The following is a 12,654-nucleotide window of genomic DNA, read 5'->3' as shown; positions in this document are numbered from 1 at the left end:
GACACTGCGGCGCGTGCACCGCACGGCGGAGGCGTGCCGGCGAAGACGCGTACGTCACGGGGGCGCGCGCGCCGAGGCGGTTCACCTCAGCGCCAGACGAGCACAGATAGATCCGCAAGTTGCTCAATTAACTGCGTCGAATTCTTTTGGACCCTCCTGGCGTTCCGTTTGAGGAATTAGCGACGACGACGACGACAAACAGCCGAGCTGCAATCACAGGTGACTGCTCGGCGATGTCGCATCCGCAGACGCGTCCACGCCGCTCGGAGGTTCTGTTCGGGCCTCGAATTGCGCCCGAGGTGGACCCAGCTGCTAGGCGATGAAACAATGAGCGAATGTGCTGCCGTCTTCCTGGAGACGAGGGAGGCTGAGCGCGCACGGATGCGGCTCGCGCTGCTTTAGAGCCTCTTGCCGATTTCCCCCATTTTTTTTTAAAGACGCATTTTCATGCTTGTTTGTGGGTTCGGTCTCCCTTGTCATTGGCCCGGTTCGATTCAAGAAGGGAGGGACTGCTTTCATTTTTTTTCCCCAGATTTTTTTTTCATTTATTTATTTTTAATTTTTGTAATTTTTGATTTTGTAGTCATTGCTGCTTGAATGGGCTTTTTGGCAAGTGGAGGACACAATCCGAGGAGACAAGAAAGGACATCAGTGGGAATCTGGCTCTCCACCAGCACCTGGGGATCCCAATTTAACAGGTAGGACCAAGTGTTTCACACATAGGCTAAGTGTTGACTTTGCTGCTTAACTGTTAAATGCACATGTGATATGCAAATATAAGAAATGCACATCCCCTTGTCCAAATCATATTGTAGACTTGTTTATATTTTGCCTTCACTCAATTACAGAACATCTCATACAGTGAAATGTGACTTAGACAGGCTTCTATTCATTCACTTTTTTTTTTTTTTTTTTTTAAGAGCTCAGAATTGTTCATTCGGTAGTCTTACCGATTCAACGTCTTATCATCATTGCTCTTTGCTCTTCTATTCATTCACTTCAATGCAAATTGCTCTCAGTCCTCATCCCATGTTCAGCAAGGTGCACACTGCGGCGTCATGCGTCTTGCCTCGTCGTTCACGATCTTGCAGACCTCGTTTGGGAGAAACCTCCAAACAGGAAACACCATAGCTATGAGCGCATGTTCCACACACAAATATGGCACAAAGAATGGGCCGCATTGATATGCCGTGCGGGCTGCTGTCTGTTGTGGCCCGCTCGGATCAACGGGGCACTGCTAGATGACAGGATTCAGCTGGGACAAGAAGACCTCTGTTCTCATCCGCAGCCTGGCTCGGCTCGGCTTAATTGGCGCTCATCTTTTTTTTTTCTTCTTAATGCAGCTCACCTGCCCTGCGTGGTCGCCATGGATGTGAAAATATATGCTAATTGAAACCCTTGAAAAAAATGATCCCATAATATTGAGGGGAAAAAATAGTATAATTGTTATTTTTCAAAATGGTTCAGCCATATTTGACATGCTAATTTTAGCCCCCATGGACCTCATGAGTAGCGCACAGCCCTGTGCTAAAAATAACTCACCATGGGTCATTGTGATTTCCGAGTGAAGTTGTGAAATGATCATTTGAAAACGTAACACTGTTTCCTAGATCATTAACATAATCCGTGTCTTCACTTCCAAGAATAGCATAACTTGAGATCATTCACCTTTTTAGAAGTGTGTATCAAACTGGTAGCTCATTGTGTTAATCAGTGCTGAAAAAGTAACTCTCACTTTTTTGTTTCTTGCAAGACCTGAACGCATGTCAAGACTGACATATTTTGCTTTACATTCTCCCACCAATAACCGACCATGTTGATTTGATTACTCTGCAAAGGCACGGCCAGTCTTGTCCTGTCATGTAAACATTTGACTTGCGCGCCAACACTGAACCTGTTAAATGAAACCGCCTTGTTTCTTCAGCCGTCAAGACAATATGGATTTGTGAGACTTAAGTGTGCAGCCTAGCAAGGGCCTCTCTCTGTTTATTGCCTTTGGTCATCATTTCTGTATGCAGTGCTCACTGTGTATTTGTCTGTTGCTTTCATTGGCTTCCAATGTGCCTTGTTGCACTGCAGCGTTTTGCAACCGAAATGTAGGACAGACTCGAGTTTTGTGTTTTGTTTTGTTTTTTGGTGTTATTGGAAACAAATATATGTTGGAACTTCTTTGATTGCTTTCCTTACAAAGGAGAAAGAGCCTTGCGCATACTACAAGAACTCTGAATTGCGTGTTTCCAGGGAACTCCCACGTGAACAAAACATCTCCTTCTGTTTCCATTGTCTTATCCGTGTCTTCAGACCTCACCCATCGTGTTAGCGGCGGCTTCGTTAAGAAGGTGAGAGCTCGGTTGAACTCTCCGCTGCTCTCTTTTTGGCACTTCCGGGCCCGCCGCCCTGGTTCAGAGCGGGTGACACTGGCCAGGATCAATGAACATTTGTTGGGCTTCTCGAAAAGATAAAAGCTAAAGAAAGGCACAGCTACACGAGTTCAGAGAAAAAAGAAAAAAAAGAAAAAAAAAAGTCACTTAACTCTTTGCCAAAAACGTTTAATACGATGACTAAAATCACGATGTATGCCGCCATAAACGTTAAATGACGTCAACTACGTTTTTTGTTTTTGTTTTTTTTAAATCAATGTGAAGTGTTAAGTGCAGTGCTGCCTGGTCAATGGGTTGTGGAATCAAAGATGCAAAAAGCTTGTTTTCACAAATTACATATTTTCAAATGGTGATTACGAAAGAACAGAATAAGTTAGAAACATACTTTTTTCTAATGAAAGAATGGAATGCAATCTTTCATGTGGTAGCCACCAGGATTATGTAGTAAAAGTATACAATATTAGTTAAAATGCTCGAAATCGGCTGGCACTGTCAGGGTTGTTTTTTGGATAACGTGTGGCAGCAAAAGAGTTAACAGTTAGGACGTTTAAAATACAAGAACCAACAGAGGGTGACAGAACGGAGAAGCCTGACGGGTTGCCAAACAGTGTCCAAATTTTCTATATGAAAAAGAAATACCTAAAGAAGGGAGACGGTTGTACCTTTATTGGTACGACCTCCAAAATGCACATTGAGATACCCGAAGACTTTCCATTGAACAATTAGATCATTTCAATCCCCCATCGACGCATTGCCGGCGGACTGCCAGACTTTCGCTGTCAGCACGTCAGACGTTAATGAAACCAAGCGGCCGGTCCTCACGTGGAGACTTAGCCCGCCTCCTTCTGGGGAGGCAATTTGTGTGTGCGTGCGTCGACGGTTTCGCCGGGCAAGTCGGCAGCTGACAGTGACGAATGGGCGCCTCGGTGTCAGCATTGGACTTTCACGCTCAGCTGGTGCCAAGCAGCCCATGATGGTTGTTGTCACTGTCACAATCGGCGGAGGATGAACAGTGACACGTGTGTGAGAGTACACAAACACACAAGAGATGCTGCCTCACAACTTTTGGGCTGCTTTTCTCGATGATTCGCTCTAAGGAAATGTATTTATTTTTTTTTAGTTGTTTTGGCGTTGATATTTGCTGCATGTGTCCTGCATCCCTCAGAGAAAACAACTCTTGTTGCTTGAACCATTAATCCATGACGATTCAAGGCCGTAGCATGTCCTTTGGTGACAAATGTGACCCAACGCAAGACCCCTTTTCAGCCCGGAATCTGTTTTGCACAGGTAGCAGTCGGCACGTAAATGTCAGCGGCTCGCGCTGAACTTTACTGCACGCACCTATCTACTTGGCCCGCAGCTTTATCATCCTGGTGGGAAAAATAAAGCCCGTGCGGTGCCCTTCATGAGTCACATACGCGCAATCTTTAACTACCTGAGGTTGGAAAAAAAAAAAATGCGGAATGTAATGCAGGGCGCTAAAAGATGCATGAATGTACAGACACACAGCATTAAGAGGAAGAAAGATGTGGCTTGTTGTCAGCCTAATTAGCCCTGCTAAGGGAGTGTAACCTTGATCACATGCTAGTGGCAAACCAGATTGCCTCGCTGGGATGTCTGTTAGTGCGTATCGCTTCGGAAACAGCTGGTGGGATTGGACGGGGATGCTGGGGCCAGTCGGGTGGAGGGTTTGTTGCTTGCTGTTGAGGGGTGAAGACATGGGAAGAAAGCAAAGCGGCGCCCGCATAAAACGTTCTCGTCCCACTCAAGGGACTTGGAAGCAAGGAATGGGAGAGGTGATTTCAAAGCCTGCAAGTCAGCAGGATTCTTATTATTTTTTTGCCTGGTTTCCGCTTCTACCTCCCACACATGCGCTCTTGTGTCGAGTGAACACATTTTGGGGATCAGAGTCTAACATCCTGGACAACGAATGCAAACCATGTCAGCTTGACACTTCCTCTTCCTTGCAATTGAGAATTTTTTGTTGATGAGTAAATATCGGAATTGATTTTTTCCAAAGGTCTCTCCCAAGACCGCCCCATGGATTGCCTCCTTGACAGCTTATTTTTACAAGAGTTTGACAAATCCAAAGGAGGCAATGTTGTATTGATCCTCCAGGGGGGATAGATCATCGCTAACATAAACAAATTTGCCCGGGAGAATGATTGGGTGGCACTCGTCCATTTCATTACGGTTTGAAGCATCCATGGTGGACTCGATGTGCTCCAGATCTGAACGGTTTATTCCTCTCCCTTCCCTTTGCGCCACTGGCCCTCCCCATTTCTCCCCTCTCCACTTAATTAACCCATTGATCTGGGCGCACATAAATTACCCTTCCAGAAAGGCCTTTAAAGAAGACTCTGCCGTCTCTTCACGCCTCTCACTCACCGCAATTTGCTGCCGCCGTGCCAGCAAGGTCCCTCGGCCAAACTCGGCCTCAGTTGTCTCGTGATTTGCAGCAAGAAGATATTTCAAGTCTGTCAGTTTTTTTTTTCTTCTTCCCAAATTCACTGTCGAAAGACGGAGATGGCGGACATGGGATTTGAAGTAGCGAGGAAGTTGGGTGGAGGTCAATGCTGCTCTTGTACAACCCCCTCGATTCATTAGACTCGCATAGCGCAACCTTTTCATGGCGGCCCTCTTGTGGCTCAAAAGCTTCACCCCTCTCTCTTCCTTCCTCTCTATTTTTTCATTTGGCCTGCGCCTGACTCGAGTGGGACGCCATGTCTCTGCTTGGAGATTTGCTCAATTAGGAGGATCTCAGAGGTCATTGTCGTCAAGGACCTGCCTCTATATTCATGCTTCATCCTGTCTCTCCTCCTTTTTTTTTTTTTTTTCCTGTTTACATCCAAATTCCATTGAAAATGTATTATCAAGGCACCCAAGACAGATCAAATTCGGAAATAGTAACATAATCAAAGAGAGACTGGCAATGATATGCAGTTTTGACAGTAAATTGGCGATAATGTAGCTAACCGACTAGCCGATGTTTTGCTAAATGTCTCAAAGAAAACTCAACCAAACATTTCATACATACATGTAAGAATATGTCTTCCACAACCCTGATAAAGGAGGTTTGACTCATTACTCTCAACTGTAACACAGTTTTAGTCAGGTTCTACATTTCACTGTAGGTTAGCAATTAGCGCAGCTTTGTCCTTTATCTCCTTTTTCTTTTCTTGCTTGGTGTTTCGCTTGATTAACCACTCCTTGTCCTCCTTTAGTGATTTAGTCAACTGGAGCTTGTTAGCTAATTTAGCCACGTCAGATAGCTGCAGCAACTCTTAGATGATGAGGAGTGAGTTAGCTTAGCACCTAGCATTCCCCCGCTAATTCCTGAGTGGGTAGGCTCGGCGATGTCATCAAACGTTATCGCGATTTATCAGTAGAGTTCAAATCTCTAACTGCATAAATCTGCCAATTGTTTCCAAATATTATGAAAATGGTCTTATGTTAAAATAACGCCTCTTATATAGCTTTTAAGGCTTCTTTGCTTAGAGACTGGTGTTACGACTCGGTTGATAATCCAACCTGTGGTGTTGTGGATTCTGTCTATATTTCTCAACTCAGCACTATTCTGTCTGATAGCATGAAAATACACATAAAGCCGCATGCATCCCAGGCGGTCGCCAATATAAAAGGGAGTGAAGACGTAACGATACGGAATGCCTGCAGGGCTAAGGAAAGCAGAGCATGCCCAGGAGGTGCTGGATGCATTCCTGATTGCTCGCACAGTGTACCGCTGTTGCTATGGCTCCTGGGAAACCGTGTACTCTTATTTTTATGCCTTCAACATTGTAAAAATGTTGAAGCATGTGTGTTTTCTTGTACTCTGAGCATTTTGTGTCACCTGCTGCTGTTGTGTGGATGATAGCGGAAATGTTCTTGGGGGTGAAGCGCGGTCTTCTTTGTCGTCTGGGCACGTTAAGTCGCCTAAGTGGCTTTCCCGGCTCCCGCGGCTCGGCCTGTCATGCGCACGCAGGTTTACTAGCCTCGGGTGCATTTCACTGTCGCTGTCACTGCGGCATGAGGGTAAATATGTTTTTGGGAATAATCGGCTCTGCCAAGTGCCTCTGTTACCCCCGGAGTCTTGCCTCTGCAACAGTTGTGACGCTGTTACATTTGGTCATGTCAAAGCTTTAATTCAAGGTCAGTCACGGCAGATGCGGATTCGCAGGCCCAGCGCCGAGAACAAGTTAAATATGACTCTTCCAGAGAGGAAAATGCTCCCCGGGGGTTCCACCAGCCAAGGTGAGCGATAAGACTATCAAACAGGCAGTGGGGGCTTTCTATGGTGAAAAACGGAGCACCAACAACTTTAGAGAGGCTCCACAAAACTGCATTGATCCTGCTTACTGTCTGTCTTACTTTTTAGTTCAAATTTCTCTTTCAATGCTAAGCAGTATGGACACGTGTACTAACCATCAAATGCAGAAATGTGAATCCTTTCCATAACATGGCTTATTTCCAAATACTTGTTGCTGGGGAGCATTTGGGGAGCACAATCCCAATCCAAAATAGTACTCACATTCATATATTCTTTATCCTCTGTGATGAGCTTAGAAGGAGGCAGGTCCTAGAGGCAGATTAGGTTAGAGTGTAGCTGCACAAAACTGTTTCGTCCTGGTACTGCAACACGTAAATGCTCCCTCAGGACCATCCTGTAATCCCAAGGCCGGGATGTCTCTGTTCTGGCAAGACTCCACTCATTTGAAGCTCTTTAACCTGACAGTGCAGTCAAAACTGCAGAGACCAGTCCGCAAATGAGAATGATCCTGCATTTCTTCATTCTTCATTAATTCCATACACGCCATGTGCGCTACCAAAGGATGACATGGATGTGGTGATGAATGATGACTTTTAGAGGGCCAACCCTCCCATCACGTGTGCCTGTGCATCAGTGCAGAGCCGCTCACCTCGGGGAACGCTGGAGAAAGAGGATGCAGGAGATGACGGGAGGAACTTGCGAGGTGGGTGAAAAAAAATGAGCACGTGTGGGATGGCAAAGGGAATGCAGGATGAGCGAGCGTAAAAGCGAAAGAGCTGAAAGGGAGAGTTTTGGTGCATGGGTGGAAATGGGGGGAAAAAAAGGGGGGGAGGGCGAGGCTGCGGCAACAAGATGAGACTCTTAAAGCAAGAGGGAATGGACAAAGCTGCAACGCTGAATAAAAGCCCACGATGGAGATTTGATACTGTGAAAGAGACAGAGAGAGTGCATTAGGGAACAAAATCATGAATGTTGCATCAAAGGTTCCACTGTTTGAGTTATTGGGGCTGAGACGGTGTGGGTTGCTTGAAACGGATTTCATAAAAAAACAAAACACAAGAGAAATAGAGGATTACCAAGGAAGCCAGTAAGGCCAAGAAAAAGATGGGGAATAAATGTGAGATTAGAAGTATTGTATGTATATATTGTATATACATATATATGGATATATTTGGCTATATATACATAGATAGATATAGACTGGGAGATTTCTGGCCATCCCTGTTGGATAGCGTACCGATTAGCCAGGAGGGAAGCAGCAAGTGAACCTTTTAAGTTTGGCCGCCTGGTCAGCTCGGAGGTGCTGGTGTGTGGAGATGTTTGGATAAACATTTGACAGGATCCTCTTTTCACTCCTTTTGAGCAGGAAGTGGGGCTGATTAGACACTACAAGCAAAAACTTCAGGATGAACCTGCATTTGCTCTTTAACCTACTTCTCTAAACTTTGAAAGCAGATAGCCAACTATTCAATACTTCAGTACTTTTTGCACATCTTTAAATCATTTGTCACTGGAACATCAGTTTTACTGATTAATCCAGTCCATAAAGTGTGACTAAAAGTGCATGGTACGAAAACCAAAGCAATATTACCCATAGAAAATAATGTAAATCCAGTTAATCCGTTCCAGATATTCAAAATACTCTTAAAGGGATCGTTCAGATTTTTTTTATATGAATCTCTATTTCATCCTCACCTCCAGTGTGTGCGATCAGCACTGACTTACCCTTGACAGTGTTCTTGACGAGTTCTTGGTGTTGGACTTGAAGAAAATAGTCCGGCGAGTTGGCTGGGGTCACCTAAAGAAAGCGTTTTTCTTCTAAAACAATTTGTGTTCAAAAGAGTGATACATTTGCACACAAAACTCCCTCGTGAAAAAAGAGTCAGACTCTATTACCCCCGGGCACTACTTTTCTGTTCATCAGTATCACTGCGTGTCACCCTGTAGACAACTTCCGCCTTCGAAAAGACAACTTGTAGATTAATGCGCATCTATCAGCTGCATGCGGGTCGGCGCTCAACAGGTATAATTGCCAATTTGCCTTTTTTTTCCCCCCCAACTTAAGATGAAATAATAATAATCAAACATTCCCCACCCAAAAAATCAGCTGATTTTTTTTCTCCCAATTGTCTGTTTTAAAATTAAACAAATACATTATTATAAAACATACAGTCAATCATTCTGCCTGTAATTCATATCTTTGTTGTTTCAAGCATTAAGGACAGCCCCCATCGCCTACAAAAAAAATATTTTATTCAATGTTTTTTTTTTTTTTTAAATCAATCATCCTGTTAATCAGTTACCAAATATCAGAATTAATTGAGTTTGACTGTTAAATAGCCACCACGTGGCCAAAGGAAGTGGAATTCTACCGTGTTGTTTTATTTTGAAAGTCTGACTTTAAACAGGGTGTGCTACACAAACATGTAGGATCATTGCATTCACTTGACGCTTGACACTTTACACATTTTTTTGTATGAAAACAGAGACAAAAATTAGTTGAAAAATACAAAAACCAGGACATACGAAAGCCGAGGTTCCACTGTATAATCTCATATCCGTCCATTTTGGATTGTGGGGGAGAAATTCACTCTCAGAAAGATTGAAAGAGACGAACTCAAGCATGCAAATGCAAATGGGGAATCTTTTAAGACCCCGTGCGTCTATTTTTATACAGCGCCCGTACATAACGCAAGAGGACAGTAGATCCCCTCTTAGCTCAAGGGCACCATACAAGGACATATTGAACATGCACTTAAGCATGCTATTTGCTAGCACGCTAACGTGTGTAAGGATAGTACACATACAGTGAGCAGGGCAAGATTTTGACAGCACAAGCTGGGATATTTTCAGCCTTCTATCCCTTTTGCTCGGATCGGAGAATAGCCCAATTCCTCTTACTATGACTTGTTACTATTCCCGCCATTTTCTTCTGTCATAAGCACACTGTGTGTGCACTTGCGCGTCATTGCAGCTGCTCTGCATATTCATCAGTGAGTCGTGTGCCAAAGCGGTGGCAGCACTCCACGTCTAACAGCAGGCTAATGCAGCCATTTAAATACTGCTTCGACCCCCACCACCCCCCCATCCACTGCACCACCCTCTGCTTTCTGTCTGCTCCAATTTACTATACATAGACATGTAATGTGCATTTAATGTCATTTGGAGGCAGACAGACCTAAACAGACGGGGAGCAGCGCAAAGGCCAATTGGGAGTCGTTCCCTGCCAAAACTAAGGGCGCGCAAGGTCGCCGGTGGGGAGGGAGTTGACGATAAGGATGAGGAGAAAGAGGAAGAGTCCAGGGGGAGCAGAGGTGAGGCTCTGCAGCCCCGGCGGCCTTGATGACTCAGCGGTGGAAGCCTGCATAATTGGAGGCGCGCTCTGGGTCCCCGCCATGGTTCGACCGCCGTGCGCATGAAATATTCAATGAGACATTTTGGGCCAACTTGTGCGGGGACAGGCGAAAAGGGCATTTGTGTCAAATTATATGAAACTCCACTTTGCAGTGAAGGCGGGTGTCTGTATTATATTGACGTCTATTAAGTATTAGAAACAGGCGGGTAAACGGGGGTGACTATAAAATCACACATTTGATAAATCTATATGCTAACAAAGGTCACTTGGCTTGCTCTGACCAACCAATCAGAGGAAAGAAGAATGTGGACATAATAACGTGGTTTATCTCTAGCTAGACATTTGCAATTTCTGGAGAAATTGCGTGTGAATGCTGAAAGACAACATTTGACGCATGTGGAATGATGTGGAATTATTTGGAATGATATGGAATGATGCGGCAACCGGTTCAGGTTGCACCCCGCCTACTGCCCGAACCTGGCTGGGATAGGCTCCAGCACCCCCGTGACCCTTGGGAGGAGTAAGTGGTTTTAAGAAAATGGATGGAACAATGTGGAATGATATTGAATGATAGGATGACCTGGTATGATCTGAATCTGAACATGTTGAAGTATATATGAATATTTGGAATTACATATTTGGAATTTTGGGCTTTAGAAAATGTTAATTTTTTGAATGGGAATAATAAATGAAATGGTTTGAATGATCTGAACATGTTGAAGTATATATAGATATTAATATAATACAAATATTAATATATTTGAAAACTGGAGGTGAATAAGTACATATTTAGAAATTTGGGCTTTGGAAAATTCCATAAATTTTTGTTATGGGAATAATAAATGAAATGGCTTGAATGATCTGAACATGTTGGAGTTGGAATGCTTTGATTCAGTCAAGTAATGTTGAAGGAGGAGTGAATAATGTATTTAATGTGTCCTAATAAAGGGGATTTTTTTGGGGGGGGGGTTGGGGGGGAGGGGGGATTTTTGTTTGTGCAAAATTTTGGCATGTTAAAAATCATTCCTACAGGAATTAGCTGAGCTAAATGATTCAAATTTCAAATGGAAATGATGTGAATTTTTTTTTTTTTGTTGAATGTCTCATTGAGAATGAATAGAGATTTTATTTTTTTTTTTTGTCAAATGTTTTTGGTCAAGTGGAATTTTTGGCACATTGAAAATAGCTCCCGAGGTGAATTGAATGAGCAGAATTATTGAAATTTCAAATGGCAATGATGTAAATGAGTAATAATAAATTCACGATTAGTCATTGACTGGTTTACATGTTTTGGGGAAATTTGGCCTCTTTGGAAATGAATGGTGAATTTTCGGGTGAAAAATGTTGAATTTCGGGAAAACTGAGTATTTGGATTGAGAAAAATACAAGCCCCGATAGTACCATTTTTTGGAAAATGTTGAAATTGAAATGATGTGAATCTGGTGAATTATATTGAAGTAGATGCACATCAAAAAGGTAGGCGGAATTAAAAAAATGGGGTGTGTGAAAGGCCTTAAAAACTATTACTACTAAAAACTACATAGATGGAGCAGCCTTGGACGCCTAGTCAACAATTTGTTCACATAAATGAACTTTATTTTAAGGTTCAAAGAACTCTGAAGGCATTTTATTCAGGTTAGATCCTCCCCGCTCTTCTTCTGTTTACTTCACCGACAGGCTATTTTGCGATCCCGCTGGGCTCTTTTTGAAACATTTTGGATGGAGAACAAAGTCGACTTTACCTACGACGATCGGTCTTTATTTATAGAAGCGCAGCGCCGGCCGTTTGGGAGCCTCGCTCGCACAGACGTGTTGGGGCTCCGGCGTGAATAGTAAAAGGCCGCATTGGAAGGAGAGGACAAATGCAACGCTATTTGCTCCATCAATCGTTCCTCGTCTGGCGCTCCGGGCTGATGCATCGCTGCTGCACGTTGATCGCTCCCTCGCCATTCATCTCAATCAGCGTGCTTGTCTGTTAGCCATCCAGCTTAAGAAACCTCGGCGAGCCAGACAAACGAGGAAGACACAGCAGGTTTATTAGGACAATAAAACACCAGGCGTGCGCGTTACAAGCGCCTTGTTTTACAAATGGTTCGCGGTGGTGGTTTAAAAGTAGCAGACAAGCCAGCCTAATTTGCAAAGTGGAAAAAAAAAAAAAAAGGAAAATCTTCGTAATTTGACAGTGATAAGTGCTGTGAACAACTATCCAAATTTGAATGATTATAAAGATTGCCGTGTATGGACAATGGAGCTTCATGAAACTGGAACATATCCCACGGGGTCGGCACGGGGCTTTTCCAGGCTGTGATAACGAGGCGCTCTAAAGCAGCCATGTCAGCCCAAAGCCACATGATGGCTGTCGAGACAGATTTTAAATGAATAAATATTTCTCATAGCCGAACAACGAGGCACTCTAAGGCCCGCAGGGGCTGGAATATACAGTATCCATCTGAGTTATAATAATTTTGGATTTTTTAATTCCAGTTAGTTTTTCTATTTTGACTTTTTTTTTTTTTTTTTATTCAGGCATAGTTTAAATCAGCAAGTTTGTCCGCTTTTATTTTTTCAAAAGCGTTTCAGTTTAGTTTTTATTAGTTTCAGTATTATTTTTAGTTTTTTCTGTATATATGGGGTATATTTGTGTGCAAGTT

General features: G+C 43.6%; 1 protein-coding gene across 2 annotated transcripts in view; it reads left to right on the top strand.

Moving 5' to 3' along the window:
- The window catches only part of nlgn2a (neuroligin 2a), a 64,140-nt gene continuing 51,486 nt past the window's right edge, over positions 1-12,654 (top strand). Inside the window, exon 1 of one of the 2 annotated variants that reach the window (XM_077498860.1) lies at positions 1-698. The gene's annotated coding sequence lies outside the window, so the exon portion shown is untranslated. The remainder of the gene's footprint in view (positions 699-12,654) is intronic. The other variant, XM_077498859.1, reaches the window with a different exon arrangement.

This window comes from Festucalex cinctus, chromosome 16 (genome assembly GCF_051991245.1).
Source record: "Festucalex cinctus isolate MCC-2025b chromosome 16, RoL_Fcin_1.0, whole genome shotgun sequence".
NCBI classification, from domain to species: Eukaryota; Metazoa; Chordata; class Actinopteri; order Syngnathiformes; family Syngnathidae; genus Festucalex; species Festucalex cinctus.
This window is presented reverse-complemented; position numbering and strand designations above follow the sequence as displayed.